Below are 16,831 nucleotides of genomic sequence, written 5' to 3'. Positions count from 1 at the left end.
CCTTAAATTGCCTGGTGTACAATTTTCAGAACGTATTACTCAATCCTTACTTGAATTGGCAACCAGTGTAGATGTTTCAATAATGGCGTAATATGATATTGTGTTAGATGCCTTCTCCTCTCTTACTCCTCATGATATGGGCTAACAGGAAATTATTTTTAATTTTTTTCATTTTTATATGCTTGTTTACTACTTATATGTTACTAACACTCCCTTTTACTAAGCCACAACAGAGGTTTCTACTGCGGCCCAGAGCATCCAACACTGCCCATCTGGGTAGCAGTAGATGGACATTGTTGGAGGCGGAAGATTGCGTTTGATGCGACAACAGTGACAACATTAGATTTGTACCGTGCAGAAGATAGGCCTGACAATCTACTTCTGTATTCTGCCACAAAAGCTTGGTGATATCATCAAGTCACTAGGATTTGAACATGAGTCGATGGTATTTAACAATATTAAAAATTTCAATTAAAAATTCACTACTAAAGAATAATGGACACTATTGAGCAATATGGCTCACTTTTAATGATGATGTCCACAAAATGAAAAAAAAAAAAAACCCTCAAATTGAAAAATCCTATTAACAACCTGGAAAACTAAACAAAAAAAAATGTTGGTCTGCATACACAAACATTCAACATGATGGAATGGGGATATGCACCATATAAGCTACTCACAGCTGTGGGTTGAACTAACCCTAGTTATTCAATACCAGGTGTGGCTTCTAGTATCAAACATCTGGATCTCAGTGGTCACCAAGAAGTCAAATGGGCATCAGCCAACATTCAGACCCCCAGTTAACTTTAGCAAATAAGGGGCTCCTTTTACAAAGCTGTAGCAGTGAGTCTCCTGCAGCAAATATACCGAAACTCATTCAGTTCCTATGGGCGTTGGTGCATTTGCCATGGGAGAATCCCTACTGTGGCTTTCTAAAACAGCCCCAAGGTTAGGACTGCCTTTTTGCCGGCAATAAAAAAAGCCTAACACATCTTTGTAAAGGGGGGCAGGTGGGGGGGGAGTAAGTGCTACAAAATATCATATGCTGGGTTGCTCAACAGGGTTTAGCCATGGAGGAGCTTAAACTCTCTTGAATATCAGACAGATTGGATTCTTTCGAGGTCATCCATTTGAATTAGTAAACAATTAACAAGATCTGCTTTCAGTTTTGTTTGCTTTAAGTTGTTTTTTTTTTAGTTCAATCATCTTTATTGAAAATTTTTTAATATACAGAACAATCGCCCACCTTGAGACTGCTTTAAGTTTTAGTACTTCTTGATATTCACCATAAATGTTATTTTCTAGCACATTCTTATCTTGGTGAACCTGTCTTTTGGTTAAAAAGTACTTTTGTCACACTATATAGAATATGTTGTGAAATAAAAGAAAACCACATAAATCTTTGATATGATTGAGATTTGAAGACAGCAACTGTGAAAACAATGTTTAAGAAATAGATGGTTTTGTTGAGTTCAGGTTTTCTTAACACATGAACCTTAGGCAGAATCACACTTTTTTTTCCCCTTAAAACAGCTCACCCAACCATCATCAGAATGAGTTCTCTTGAAAAGAATTGTCACATCAAAAATAAAGAGCTTTGAAGAGCCTTAGGTTCTGAAACTTTTGATCCAACACATGTTGTCCACAGGCTTTCTTAAAGATATCTCTGAGATGGGAAACATCCTTTGAGCTCCAGATATATATCTGGAAAAGAGGTCAGGAGGGAGCACGCTCCGTCATAAAAATTGGAGCGTATAGGTCATTTTCCCACAATATGATTTATTTTCAAAGTTTACCACTCATTTTCTGGTTTTTACTTTTTTTACTTCTAAGTATGTTATGGCCATTTATCTTTCACGTCACATGTTAAAAATAGGAATCCCTATCTTAATAACTGGAGACGTATAATTTTATTTTGCTGGAATAAAAATTCATTACTGTACATACAGTTGTTTTAATATTCAAAGACAAAAAGATCTCAAATTGCCATTTCTTCTTTGCAGAAAATACAATACTCCAATGTGTTAAAATTATTGGAGTTTACTTATTTAACTCCAGTACTGTAATGCAATTATCTTGCTGTTCTTGGCAATGGCAAAATCTGTCTATTAACTGTTAAGGGTGCCCCATGTATGTTCTCGTTTATGGTATATGTATATAAATATATATTTGGTATCTGCTAACTGGTAAATAAGCATGTGGATAAAGGTGAGCTGGCTGGATTTTCAGAAGGCCTTTGACAAAGTACTTCATAAATGACTCCTGAGAAAATTAGAAAGTTATGAGAGAGGTGGCAAGATCCTATTGTGGATTAAAAGCTGGTTAAAAGATAGAGGAAAAAGAGTAAGGTTAAATGGTCAATATTCTGAAAGGAAAAGTTGAAATTGTGGGGTTTCCCAGGGATCTGTGTTAGGAAATCTGATTTTTTAACATATTTATAAATGATCTGAAAACAAGAATACAAGGGGGCCTTTTATTAAACCTAAAACTAATCACCCAGCAGTATATAAATATATAATGAAAAACAGAACTAAATACTGCAAATACCTAGCAGTGCACAGTAGTATTAATAGTCCAGAAAGTTGAAAGGACTATGGCCTCAGAATCGGAGCCCACGCATAACAGTCACAGACTGGAAGTGATCTGCGCGGTGTATTTGCTCCTGCTCCAATCATCGGCCCACACACCTGCAATTTTTTAAAGATTTTTTTCAAGCATTTAAAAGAAATTACCACCCCTATGGGGTTGTATGTAGATAAGTGCAAGCCAGGATATATATATAAAAGACCAAAAAGCAACTTAGCTTTATAATTAATTGTACAGAGAAGAACCGTCACTAGTGTTCATATGCCGACGCGGCCAGCGTTTCGCGGAACTTTACTGATTTAAGTCGTCCGCTGCGTCAGGGCCACCAGGACATTCAGAAAAATCAAGGCTTCACTGTAAAAATAAAAACAAAATAACCAAAGTCAAAAGAATTTACTAAACAAAAAAATAAGACGACGCCGAGGCAAACTGTGATAACAGCTTTCACAGTTCCTCCTTCCATGTCGGGCGCTTCCGCTGCTGTGGAGAGGGAACTCCACAGCTTGGACAGCGAGATGTCTCTCTCGCTGAGCCCACGAGGACCGCATACCCCTCCCATCCCAGGAGAATCTTCGTCGCAGAGGAATTGGCAAGAGGGCTCCCCCGGAGTGTGGGGGGAGGCTCATTCACTCTCCGAAGTGAACCCGGAAGTGAAACACACAGCAGACACGCTGACTCCGATGTTGGAGAGTCAGCGTCCTGGGGGAGAGGAGCCATTGGTAACCAGCGTCGGGGAGGCTGTAGGAGTTCAGAATTCCATCGCAGGAGCAGGAGCCGTACCAAAGCCGGCCGGTATCCCCCTCCTCGGACCGTTGGTGAAACCACAGGCTGTTACCCTGGATTCTATCTGGACTGCGATAGAGAATTTGCACCTGGTATGTTCTAATTTTCTTACTACAACTCAGAATTCTACTTCCAGGATAAGCTCCCTAGAAACTATTACCCAGCAACACCAAGTGGACTTAAAAAAATTAGATAAAGAAACAACAGAGACTAAGAATTTAATTTCTAAACAAACAACAGATAAAATGATGATTTTGAGGAAGATTGAAAACCTGGAGAACCAGCAAAAGAATTTAAATTTGAGGATTCTTAATTTTCCGGTTGCCAAGTTCATGTCTCCTCAAGAACTGTTTAAGAACTTTATGTTGAATGTTTTAAATGTACCTGAAGTAAGTCTTCCTCCGATACAAAGAATTTATTACTTAAAACAAGTGCAGAAAGAAAAAGCCTTAGTGGATGAAAATGCTCAATTAGATGTTTCCGCTATTCTGCAATCTTCTGATATTGAAACTCAGGGAAGAGCAACTTTATTGGTCTCGTTGGTATTTCTTCAAGACAAAGAGATGTTGCTTAAATTATATTTTAATTTAAAGCAGATTACATATTTGGGAGAAAGGGTATATATATTTCCTGATGTTTCGAGGTGGACACAATCTAGGAGGAAAGAATTTCTGCTATATAGACCAAAGGTGATTGCTTTGGGGGCAAGTTTTCAGTTGCGATTTCCTTGTAAATGTTTTATTTCCTATCAAGGAAGTAAATATATTTTCTTCGAACCTGCCCAATTAGGTTTTTTCCTTGAAGGTAAAGGTATCTCTACACAGTCCGAATGATAAAGGTTAATAATGCGGTTGATTTATTTTGGACAGGATAAGATCAGGCTGCTCTACTTCTTTATTTCTATTTTTCTTTTGTATATTTCCCCTTTCCCGAGGGGTTTTTATTTCATCTTGTCTCTTCTCTCCAGGTTGTGGACTGTATTATATGATTTATTTTGAATGTTTAAATTTCGATTCTTGGTTTGTATTATGACTAAGAGACAATATTTCTGTATTTCTTTAAACATCTTTGTATATAGGATGTATTAAAATGATAAATAAAAATAAAAAAAATAAAAAAAAAAAAAAAAAACCGTCCTGTTCGCCAAATTCATTGACTAAAACTGTCCCCTCACTCACTAGGACTTCCCCCCTGTAAACGCCTTTTTCTTCCTCTCAAGAAGCTCCTCTCATGTATTCAGGTATTCTCTACCCATAGAACCCCAATCAACATGTAAGTACTAAAGTATTCAGGTACTCACTAACCATAGAACTCCAATTAATACGTAAGTTTCCCTCTTAGATTATTGTTTGTATTTAGACCCATTGTATGGTATTGTACTTAGACTCATTGTATTGTATTGTATTTAGACTCATTGTAATGTATTGTATTGTATTGTATTGTATTTAGACTCATGGTATGGTATTGTAAGTTGACTTATTGTACTGTATTAAGACCTTTTGTTATTCGCTGAATGTCCAGCCTTCTTACAATGTAAACCGCCTAGAAGTCGCCTGACTATGGCGGTATAGAAAAATAAAGTTATTATTATTATTATAAGGCTTAAAGGCTTTAGTGCAGGGTCATATTTTATTTGGCAGATTAAGATCTCAGGGGGTAAATTCTCTATACTGCGTCTAACCTTAGGTGTGCTTTAGACGTCCGAAGTAAGTGAATAATTACGGAGTTAAGGGTCTTAATTAGTGTTAATTGGGAAATAGACGTAGCTAGACGGCAGATAGACGTCCCCAAAAGATAGGCGACGGACTGACGTCTGTAGAAAGCATAGTTGCGTCTCCAAATCTGGATGTGGGCATTCCGTGGGCATGCCCTAGGCGTGACAAATGGAGACGCTAGATAGGCGCTACCTGGGCGACGGACTGCGTCTAAATATCGTGTATCATGTAGGCGTAAGAAACCCTGGTCTAACTTGGATTTCAATGCAGTTTCAACTTTCGTAATTGCGGCTCTTTGTTAGACGCGAGGCAGACATCTGCTGTGTTTTTTCATCAATAATTCCAATAGTGAGTTTGAATAGGTAATTTTCATCTTTTCTCTGTCCTAATAAATATAATGACACCATATCAATAGAACACATTATATTGCATGGATAACAAACCACATTTCTGCCCAAACAATAATATAATTTACACATGGCTTTTACAACCCCCTTTTTTTTCTCAACAAACAGCACTGCAATCGGCTCTCTTTTGAAAGCAAAGAAAAAACAGCAAACACATATCATTATTGCACATATTATCAGCACTTAAAAAGAGAATAAACAGATACACACCTTAACATTCAGCTTCCCTCATTGCAAAATGGAGGTCTTCAGCTGCATAAAACTGACCTCATTGTGACCTCATCAATCTGCACCTTCAATGTAGTATGCCACAATTAAAAGATGTGCTGGGTGTAGAACTCACAACCTCTGGATGTGAGTTAGGAGCACAGGCTCCTAACACATAGAGCTACAGCTGCTTCTACTTAGGTCCATCTCACCACCCTTTCATATAATACTTGACTGAGCTGCCTATGCTCATTAGCTATCATATCACACTCAATTCAAAGAAAGCATTTCTGTCTCAACAGGTTAATTCGCCTCATCTGACCTCTCAAGGTCACTGGTTTGACTCCCACTCTCACCATCCCTCTTTTGCACTGCTACCTATTAGCTCTCAAAGGAGTATTATATATATGGTGGACTTTGCTGTTTTCATGGTTGTTGGGATGGGGGAGGGGGGGTCTATGATAACAGAGAACAGGCTGCTGAGAATTCGTGGAGATCATTTTAAGGATCAACTCAAATAAGTTTAAGCAAAGGAATGCCTAAAGATTTGGAAGGTTTTCTGGTAGAAAACAAATATCAAATATGTATTAAGGAATTGCAGCACAAATGACGCTGATCGTTAAGGGCAAAAAAACACCACTTTTCTGGGTATGACACCTAAACGGAACAGATTACTTACAGTCATACATCCATTAGTACAGTGCTTAGAATGAAGATTAGCGTGTGAGCATGGTCTGGGTTGGACATTAGAAAAATGGAGCTCCACCTCACATGTATTCAACCATACTTGGGACTATAGGTTTGGGGCTCAGTGAAAGCAGCGCTTTTAACCATTAAGCTACCACTCTTTTGTCTCAGCCTACTATGAGATTATAGCTAAACTCCTTTTCCCTTAGCACTTCACTAAGATATGATATGACAAGGGAGCCAGAGATGTTGGAGCAAAAGGTGCTGTAGCTCATTGAGTAAAGGCACTGTACCAATCTTCCGGGCTTTGAGGATTCAACTCCCAGCCTGTATTTTACTTGTGGCATATCTACCTTCCAGAAGCACCTTGATTATAACATGAGGGGTTTATGCTGCAGGAGTGTGTTGTTGGGGTGTTGCAGGGGTGTCTAGGATGACAGAGAACATTCACTTGCATTTTCAACAACGCATTTGAATTTCTTAAGACGGAACCTTAGTGAGCCGGGGGAGGAAGGTCACCGCAGCCTAGCACCTCAGATGAAAAGGTTCATTTTTTAGGGACCGTGTAAGTTGATCTGGGACAGTCTTCAGCGACTCGGAGCCCTCCTCCCGGCTGGGCAGAAGGAGGAGGCTTTGGCGGTGGTGGTTTTGGTGGTGAGTGAGGGCGGAGGGGGGAGTCGCTGGCTGTGCTGTGTGTCAGCGAGTTGCCTGGCTGCTGCATCTGCACTCCTGCTGGCCACAGACCTACTGATCACAGAGCAGAGATCACAGAAGCACGCAGGTAAGTGTGCATGCGCGGCTAGGGTTTAATTATATAGGATATACACCTATCGCATCTCATTTTCATCACAAACACATTAGCGAGACTATACATAATACATTACAAAGTTGAGCTTGGGTTTGATAAAATAAACAGCCAGACCGGGCCGGCGTGGGAGCCCTGCTCCGCCCCCCCGATCCCGCAGGAGGACTACACAGTTTAAAAGACACAGCGCCGCCATTACCAGCCAGACCGGGCCGGCGTGGGAGCCCTGCTCCGCCCCCCCGATCCCGCAGGAGGACTACACAGTTTAAAAGACACAGCGCCGCCATTACCAGCCAGACCGGGCCGGCGTGGGAGCCCTGCTCCGCCCCCCCGATCCCGCAGGAGGACTACACAGTTTAAAAGACACAGCGCCGCCATTACCAGCCAGACCGGGCCGGCGTGGGAGCCCTGCTCCGCCCCCCCGATCCCGCAGGAGGACTACACAGTTTAAAAGACACAGCGCCGCCATTACCAGCCAGACCGGGCCGGCGTGGGAGCCCTGCTCCGCCCCCCCGATCCCGCAGGAGGACTACACAGTTTAAAAGACACAGCGCCGCCATTACCAGCCAGACCGGGCCGGCGTGGGAGCCCTGCTCCGCCCCCCCGATCCCGCAGGAGGACTACACAGTTTAAAAGACACAGCGCCGCCATTACCAGCCAGACCGGGCCGGCGTGGGAGCCCTGCTCCGCCCCCCCGATCCCGCAGGAGGACTACACAGTTTAAAAGACACAGCGCCGCCATTACCAGCCAGACCGGGCCGGCGTGGGAGCCCTGCTCCGCCCCCCCGATCCCGCAGGAGGACTACACAGTTTAAAAGACACAGCGCCGCCATTACCAGCCAGACCGGGCCGGCGTGGGAGCCCTGCTCCGCCCCCCCGATCCCGCAGGAGGACTACACAGTTTAAAAGACACAGCGCCAACGGCGCGCCGCCGTTCGGCGTGCCGACGAAGGCGCACGACAAAGGCGCCTGCGCCTTAGTGGGCGCCTTCGTGGAGCACCCGAGAGGAGCAACGGAGAGAAGCACCAACGGACCTAAGAGACGTGAACACCTACACCTCGGAGACCACTCCACCAGACCTCTGGCCTACCTCCACCATAAGGTAAGGAGCGAAAGATCCCCCGCTCCTCCCACCACAGCCAGAACTCTAAGAGAAAACCACTCCCTATACCTAACAACCCGAACACTCCAAACCAGACACCAAACATGAAGCCCTCCCGAAATACACACAAAATAGCAGCCATCCTAATAATCCTCCTCATTTCTAGCTGGAATACAACAGCTAACAATCTACCCACCACAACCTCAACCGCAAGCACAACCAACTTCCAAATCCCCAACAGAAGAACACTCACTCCAAGTTACCCAAACCTCCACACCAACAATCAACAACCCATCACTGTTATCCGGAGAAGAAGACCAACACCCCCGAAAACAAAACCTCAAACAACTACCACAACACTCATATACCCGGAAACAACTTACACTCCACAGACCAACACGACCTCCCTTACATGTGCCTATGTCAACATCAGATCTCTAGGACCCAAAACAGAAAACATAAAAAACTGGATAACAACAGAAAAACTTGACTGCTTATTCCTCACTGAAACCTGGCTAACCTCAGACACAGACCCTAGAATAAAAGAAGTATGCCCACCAGGATACAAAATAACAGTAACCTGCAGAGAGAAAAAAAGAGGAGGAGGTCTAGCAATAATATTCAAGAACACCATAACTCTAAACATACTCGAGAAAGTATCCACTCCACAATTGGATTTCCTAGCGTGCCAACTCACAAACACAACACTAAAAAACTCTCTAAATTGCCTGCTCTGCTACATAACACCTGGAAACTGGACCACAGTGAAGCCCGAATTTGAAAACTTCATCTACCAAAACTCACTAACAGCTGACTACAACCTCATACTAGGAGACCTAAACCTACACCTAGAAGATCAAACCTCCACACCAGCAAACAACTGTCTATCCTTCCTCAACGCATTATCCTTCAAGATCCTAAACCCACAAACCACTCATGAAAAAGGTCATCAACTGGACATTGCAGCATTCATGACTCACCAACCAACCAATCAAGAAATCCAAATTCCTAACGGAACATGGTCCCCATCCCTATGGTCAGACCACTACATCTTTAACTTCAACATCAACTGGACCAAAACCAAACACACACCTCAAACAAAAAAAACCACATACACCTCACGCAAACATATCGACCCAACCATCTTCTGGTCAAAGATAGACGAAACCATCCAAGACTGCGACCCAAAAAATTTCATCTCCCACTGGGAAAATGTATCCACCAACACACTTGATAATCTGGCACCCCTACAAACCAAAACCAGAATCAGAAGGAAATCAGACCAATGGTTTGATAATGAACTACTCCAACTCAAAAGACAGTGTAGAAGACTAGAAAGAAAATGGAGAAAAAAGAATCAAGAACAAACAAAAACCGACTGGAAAAAAATCAACAAACAATACAAAAATCTACTAAAAGACAAGAGGAAAAGTTACTACACTAAGCTCATAGGCACAGAAACACAAGATTCCAAAAAAATTTTCCAAATACTAAAAGAATTAACAGACACCAAACCATACACTACCACCACCAACACACCTCCACCATCACCCACCATCTTAGCAGAACATTTCAAGAATAAAATCACCAACACCAGAGCCACACTCATACTCAACCCATCCAACCAAAATCCAATCACAATCCACTCCACAGGAAAAGAGGCAATCGCAGCAGACAGAACTTGGTCTCAATTCCCAAACATAAAATGGCCAGAATTTAACAAATTATACAAAAAATACAGCCATGCCTCCTGTGACCTCAACCATTGCCCCTCATATCTCCTTACCACCTCTAGTATAAAGTTCCGCACCATAATTCTACAATGGATCCAATTCACGCTCACAGAGGGCACATTCCCTGACAACCTCAGCGAAATTGTCATCACACCAATCCAAAAAGACCCAAAGGCACCACAAAACCTCCCTTCCAACTACAGACCTATAGCCTCAATTCCGCTATATGTCAAAATTACAGAAGGCCTAGTAGCCAAACTCCTCACCAATTACATAGAGGACCACAACCTACTACACCCCATGCAATCAGGATTCAGAACAAATTTCAGCACAGAGACACTACTAGGCTCCCTCATGGATACCGCCAGACAACAACTTAGTATAGGGAAAAAAATACTACTTATACAACTGGACCTATCGGCAGCATTCGACCTGGTAGACCACAACATCCTTCTACAGATACTAGATGCAATAGGCATCTCAGACAAAGTATACTCCTGGTTCAAAGGATTCCTAAAACTCAGAACCTACAGTGTAAAATCAAACAAAGAAAAATCAGAATCCTGGTCAAACCCATGCGGCGTACCACAAGGATCTCCACTATCCCCCACCCTCTTCAATCTATACACTGCCTCTCTAGGAACCCATCTGGATAATCTAGGCATAACATCCTACAGCTATGCGGATGACATCACCATCCTCATCCCATACGATCATTCCAAACCTACCATGACAGAGGAACTTCACCAAACACTGGAAGCAGTCACAACCTGGATGGAAAATCACAAACTTAAACTCAACCAAGACAAAACCAAATTCATCCTCCTAGAAAACGACAGGATCCAAACCACAACCATCCTAGACATAAACGCAACCAAATATCCCATCCAAACAACCATAAAACTACTAGGCATGACCATAGACAGATGCTGCACAATGCAGCCACAAATAAACAAAACAACTCAAAAATCATTCGCAATCATGAGAAACCTGAGACAAGTCCGAAAATTCTTTGAAAGCACACAATTCCTACTTATAGTACAATCCCTAATACTAGGAATACTGGACTACTGTAACATTCTCTTCCTCCCATGTCCGGCAACTACGATAAGACAACTCCAAACAATCCAAAATACAGCCTTAAGACTCGTCTATTCATTGAAAAAACACGACCACATCACCGAAGCCTACATCAACTCACACTGGCTCCCAATCCAAGAAAGAATCCAATTCAAATTCTACTGCATATTATTTAAAACACTACACGGAGACAGTCCATCATACCTGAACAATCACCTCATCCAAGCAACCAGCACCAGACACAGAAAAACGCACTCCCCATTCATACCCCCCCCATCCAAAGAAGTGAAAAGAACAAAACTACATGACGGCCTCCTAGCCACACAAGCTGCAAGACTAGATAACCAAATCTCCAACCTTCTGATGACCACCCCAGACTATAAGACGTTCAGAAAAGAAATAAAAACCACACTTTTCAAGAAATTCCTAAGACAGAAATAACAACGCAACCACTAAAAGCCCTCAAGATCTTCATATTACCTCTCTAGCTATTCTCTACAATTCATATAATTCTGTTATTCTGTAACTCTTTAATTCTTTATTCATTGTAATTCTGTCCTTAAACTAACCTTTTGTAATCCGCCTTGAACCGCAAGGTAATGGCGGAATAGAAATCCCTAATGTAATGTAATGTAATGTAATGTAATAATTTTGACTCTGTATTACATTTATTGAACCATACTTAAGAATATGGGTTTTGCATCCGTGACAGCGGTGCTTTACACCATTGAGCTACCAGTCTTTTGCCTCAACTAATTGTGATATGATAGCTAAGTAGAGTATACTTTAGCACATCACTAAGGTATGCTATGACAGGGGAACCAGAGACACTGGCGTAAAAGGTGGTGTAGGTCAGTGAGTAAAAGCACTGTATCGATCATCCGTAGGTTGTGAGTTCAACTCCCGGCTTTTCTTTTACTTGTGGCATATCTACCTTCCAGGTGCACCTTGATGATGTCACAATGAGGTCAGCATTGTGCTGCTGGCTACTTCCTCTTCCTGTGAACTAGAAGCCACATTCAGGTCTGATCTGTGTTTTGATTCTGTTTGTAAGTTGGGCCAGTGTAAGTTATGGGATTTACATTTGTTCTGAAGAATGAGCTGATTGTAGCAATGTTTTAAGACCAGGAGAGTGTTCTTTCGAGCAAGATATCACTTCTAAACTATCCTCTCTGAAATAATGTCTCTGGGAAATCCAGAGAAAGCTTATTGGATGACTTAGGGTGCCTTTCCTGCTAGTCTTTGTGGAATTTAAACGAAGTTTATAAGAAGTCTATATGGTGTTCAAAGTCCTATCCTTTCCACTTCTAATAGGAGGTGAGTATGACATTACTGTACAGCTTTCTGTGTAGCATACATCTACCGGTTCCCACCTTCCATACTGATAATGTAAGTTCAACACCCACTCGGTACGTTTCATCTTCTAGTTCTCCTTTGAAACATAACATATTTTTTTACCTTGTATTAATGGTAAACTGTACAATTCTGATATCCTAGAGGAAAAAGATACAACCCAGCAGTGTTCCCTGTCTGCCATTCCCTACCTCACTGATATTGCCAGATCAACTAATATATAGTTTACAAAATGGTATACTGTGTTTTGATTATCCTTTTCATCATCCTATACTTTGGGTTAATTATGTGAAAGCTTACAATGCTGAATGACTGATAATAAATCAGTAAAGAGTATAAAAAAGTATAATTAAAAAAAAAAACACAAAAAAAACATCGTATCGACGTCTACCTGGCGTCTAGGAAGGGTCCATTGGAGACGGTTCAGAAACCTGCATCTATCCTGCGTCCAGCGGTTGTAGAGACGTCTACCACACGCATAAGCACCATTTGATTGACACTTGCGTTTTCCAGACGTCTAAAGCACGCCTAAGTTAGACGTAATATAGAGAATTTACCCCTCAATGTCTGAATCTTTGAAAATAGTGGGTACAAGAAGAAATGAGATGTTTTCCGTTTTAGCTCCTGAAACTTGGAACGCTCTGCCACTCTATATTAGAAAAGAAAAGGACCTCATCTTATTTAAAAAACTCTTAAAATCCTTTTTATTCAATGATGCTTTTATTAACTAATGATCTAATTATTTGTTGCTTTTTTGCCCCGTCCTTAAATGTTTTTTACCCTTTTTGTCTCTTCCTTCTTAGATTAAGAAAATTGTAACTTTGCCCTCTCTTTCCTAGTGTATCTAGTTAGTCATGAACCTCTTAAGTTTTAATAATGTTTGTTATATATATTATTGTTTTTAAAATGTGTTAAAATTTGTTTTATGACTGTTTGTTCACTTATTAGATGTTTTAAACTGTACATCGCTTAGAAAACTCTGTTTATAGGCGATTTATCAAATAAAATTGAACTTGAACTTGAATCAGATAAAGAATTAACTGTCTCTATTTCCAATGAGGGACAGATTTTATATAGTGTGACCAAAGTTGCATGCAAATCTTCAAATGGGACCTGGCCAGGGGAGGAGCGCTATTCACCCAATCATGCACAACCTAGATGCAGGTAATTAGGCCAGGTTTTCATTGGCCTAAATGGTTACACCTAAATATTAATCATGCATATAGGCTCTAAGTATGGTTCTATAAACTGTGCATAACATTGGAGGTGTTTTATAGAATTGCACTAAGGGCCAGATTCTATAAACTGCAATTAAATTGGCAGGCACCTTGAAAAAATCATGCTTAGGCACTTGCAGAATTGTGCCTTATGGTACCTATCACAAAATTTAGGTGCTGGTAATGTAAGCCAGGGTTTTACTGGCCTACATTGCAGGTGCCTTTTTCAGAATCACACCTATCTTTAACTCCACCCCCCAAACATGTCCATTTAGGCGTTAAGCATAAGAACATAAGAATAGCCTTACTGGGTCAGACCAATGGTCCATCAAGCCCAGTAGCCCGTTCTCACGGTGGCCAATCCAGGTCACTAGTACCTGGTCAAAATCCAATCCAATCCTTAGCCTTATACACTGGGTAATTCCCCAGTTAACAAAAGTTTACTTAAAGTAATATTAGGGAACAAATAGTTGGACAGGAAAGTTCATCTATTACCATCTCTTATTTGTCTTCTAAAAAAAATTTTTTTTTAAATATCTTTATTCAAAACGTGACACAATCTCAATGGAGACAGGAGTTGCTTTTCCAACCATACCCAGTCTGGAAGATTTTCCATGAGTTTACCCTGACGTATTATATAGGCTTGATGGTACCTATAAAAATTTGGAAAATTTACCCCACCCTCCACAATTGGCTTTTGTAAGGATACTAAAGCAATTCTTGCTGCTTTCCCCAGCCAAGTTTGTAAGAATACTATTTAATTTCTTGTAAATAGACCCCTGAAAAAACAATGGTAACATGCCCATTTGGTAACAAACCACAGGCAAAATCATCATTTTAACCATATGAACTCTCCCTTACCAAGACAGATATAATGGGTTCCATTGCTCACACATTTTTGTGACCTTTAGCAATATTGATTTTTCATTTACTTTCATCATATCTTCCAGTGTTTTATAAATCCAAATTCCTAAATACTTTATATCATCTTCCTTCTAAAGAAAAGGGAATGAATCCAACAATCCTTTTTGACAATGTACATTAAGCAGAAGAATCTCTGATTTACTCCAATTTATTTTATATCCTGAAAATTTTCCAAATTTTTCAATCAAATCTAGTAAATGCAGAATGGTTGTTTCAGGATTCCTCAAATGAAGTCATCTAAAAATTTATTGAACAGATATGTTTTCAGGGTTTTTCTAAAGCATGTCAAAGAGGAAAGTCTAATTTCTGAAAGAACATCATTCCAGATTTTTACCATGGTAAATGCCAGAGAATGGGAAAGCCTACCTAAAGTTTGAATCCCTCTAGTAGAAGAGATTACTAGTTTAAATTTATATATGCCTCTAGTAGAAAGAAGTCGATGAGAGTTGAAAGAAAGGGGAAATAATGGAGAAAAGACCCCATATAGACTCTTAAATACTACATTGGCACATTTGAACTGAACCCTTCAATATACCGGGAGCCAATGCAACGCCCTAAGGAGTAGCAGTATTCCATGGTACCAATCCAGAGCAAGCAGTGGTTTCCCCCATATCTTTCTCAATAACAGACTATGGATTTAGCACCTACCTTTTATAGAATCAGGTAGGTGCCTATCAGCCAATTAATATTTTTTTCCAATTCTGAGCTTGTTAAAGCTTGTTTAGGTAATTAATGTAAGTGCTGATTTAGGTACCTAGCTGCACGTAACAACTTAGTTATCCTTTATAGAATCTGACCCCATGTGCCTTCTTTTTTTTAATATAAATCTTTATTCATTTTCAAAACTAATACATAGTGCCATGAAGTATACAACCATTAATAATCAACATAAGCACTTAAATTCCATCAATAACATTACAGAAGAGAAATATCCCCCCTTTCCATCCAACAATTCAATCAAGAAATAAACCAGAAAGTTATCCCCCACCCCGTCCTGGATATATACAAAAATAAACAGTAAATTAAATAAAGACAATTATGTTGAATTAACAAAGGATGTCAACGGCCCCCACACCAATTTAAATACTTTGCTATTCCCCCACATTTCCGCATTCATATATGAAGTGCCTTCTTTTTTGATGGAGACTTTTTAGACGTCATAAATAGAATGCAGCTTTTCGATTTCCAGAAGTTTATCCAAAGCCTAAGGAGAACAGTGCACACTTTAGTGGCTAGCATTTATCACAGCGCTGTATAATGATCCCATTTTGTGTTTTCTCATGATAGCCCTACTTGCTCCAAGGTGCATATTCCAGATATAGATGCTGATTAATAATATCTACAGTAGCTATTATGTGGTTAGAAGCCTACTCTAGCATATCAAGAAAATATCTACATGATCGGAAGTATAAACCCATTATTGGTCCCTGAACAAAATATGCAAGCTTTCAACAGTTCAAGGGTGACTTAAATATCTGAAGTGACAAACTGGTTGACTCATACTTAATAGAGAGAGCAGGTTATAATCAGCTAGAGCATGATTAATTGCAAGTAAAGTAATAGTCTCCTCTCTCTTTTTCTAATTTTTAATGGAAATACAAATTGAAACTTAACCATAACACTATTAGTGGGCATCAAGTGAGTGATTTACACTTAAATGAAAAACATACTTTGATGGTATTACTAAACTTGAAAAGCTTGATATTACCAATAAAAGAAAGATGAAGATCAACTTTGAAAAATAAAAAAGAGGGTGCACTGTCATTGGCTTTCTCATTTTTCAACCAGTAAAGATCACAATGGATCAGATTCAGTAAACGTCAGCTAAATTTGAGCACTATAAAATTAAAAAATCAGCGCAGAGCATTATAATTTACAGAGTGCTCCAAGTTGAGAGGCTTTTATAGAAAAGCACTTGGAGCCCATTCCGGCACCCATTTTTTATTTTTTAAGAAAATGTATTCTATGGTACTGTAATTTAGTTTTAATTTTGGAATTGTAATTGTATTTTGCATTTTGCAATTATTTATGTTTATTTTTATAGAAACCGCTTTGTTTAAAGGCGGTATATGCATTTTTTAAATAAATAAATAAATAAATAAATTTGGTCACCTGAAACCTAGTATAAATGGCAGTTCCCAACTTTTAGCAAAGAAGACAGTGGGAAAGGAGAACGAGCACTCCGCAAGAGCCAGCAATATGAAGAAAAGTCTTATTTATTTCAATGTGGGA

General features: G+C 40.1%; 1 long non-coding RNA gene across 1 annotated transcript in view; it reads right to left on the bottom strand.

The window, feature by feature from the left end:
• Nucleotides 1-15,665: 15,665 nt before the first annotated feature.
• Nucleotides 15,666-16,831, bottom strand: part of LOC117353440 — a 33,952-nt gene continuing 32,786 nt past the window's right edge. The window contains exon 3 of the long non-coding RNA XR_004537940.1: nucleotides 15,666-15,803. This is a non-coding gene — a long non-coding RNA (uncharacterized LOC117353440). The remainder of the gene's footprint in view (nucleotides 15,804-16,831) is intronic.

Source organism: Geotrypetes seraphini, chromosome 2 (assembly GCF_902459505.1).
Source record: "Geotrypetes seraphini chromosome 2, aGeoSer1.1, whole genome shotgun sequence".
In the NCBI taxonomy this organism is placed as follows: Eukaryota; Metazoa; Chordata; class Amphibia; order Gymnophiona; family Dermophiidae; genus Geotrypetes; species Geotrypetes seraphini.
This window is presented reverse-complemented; position numbering and strand designations above follow the sequence as displayed.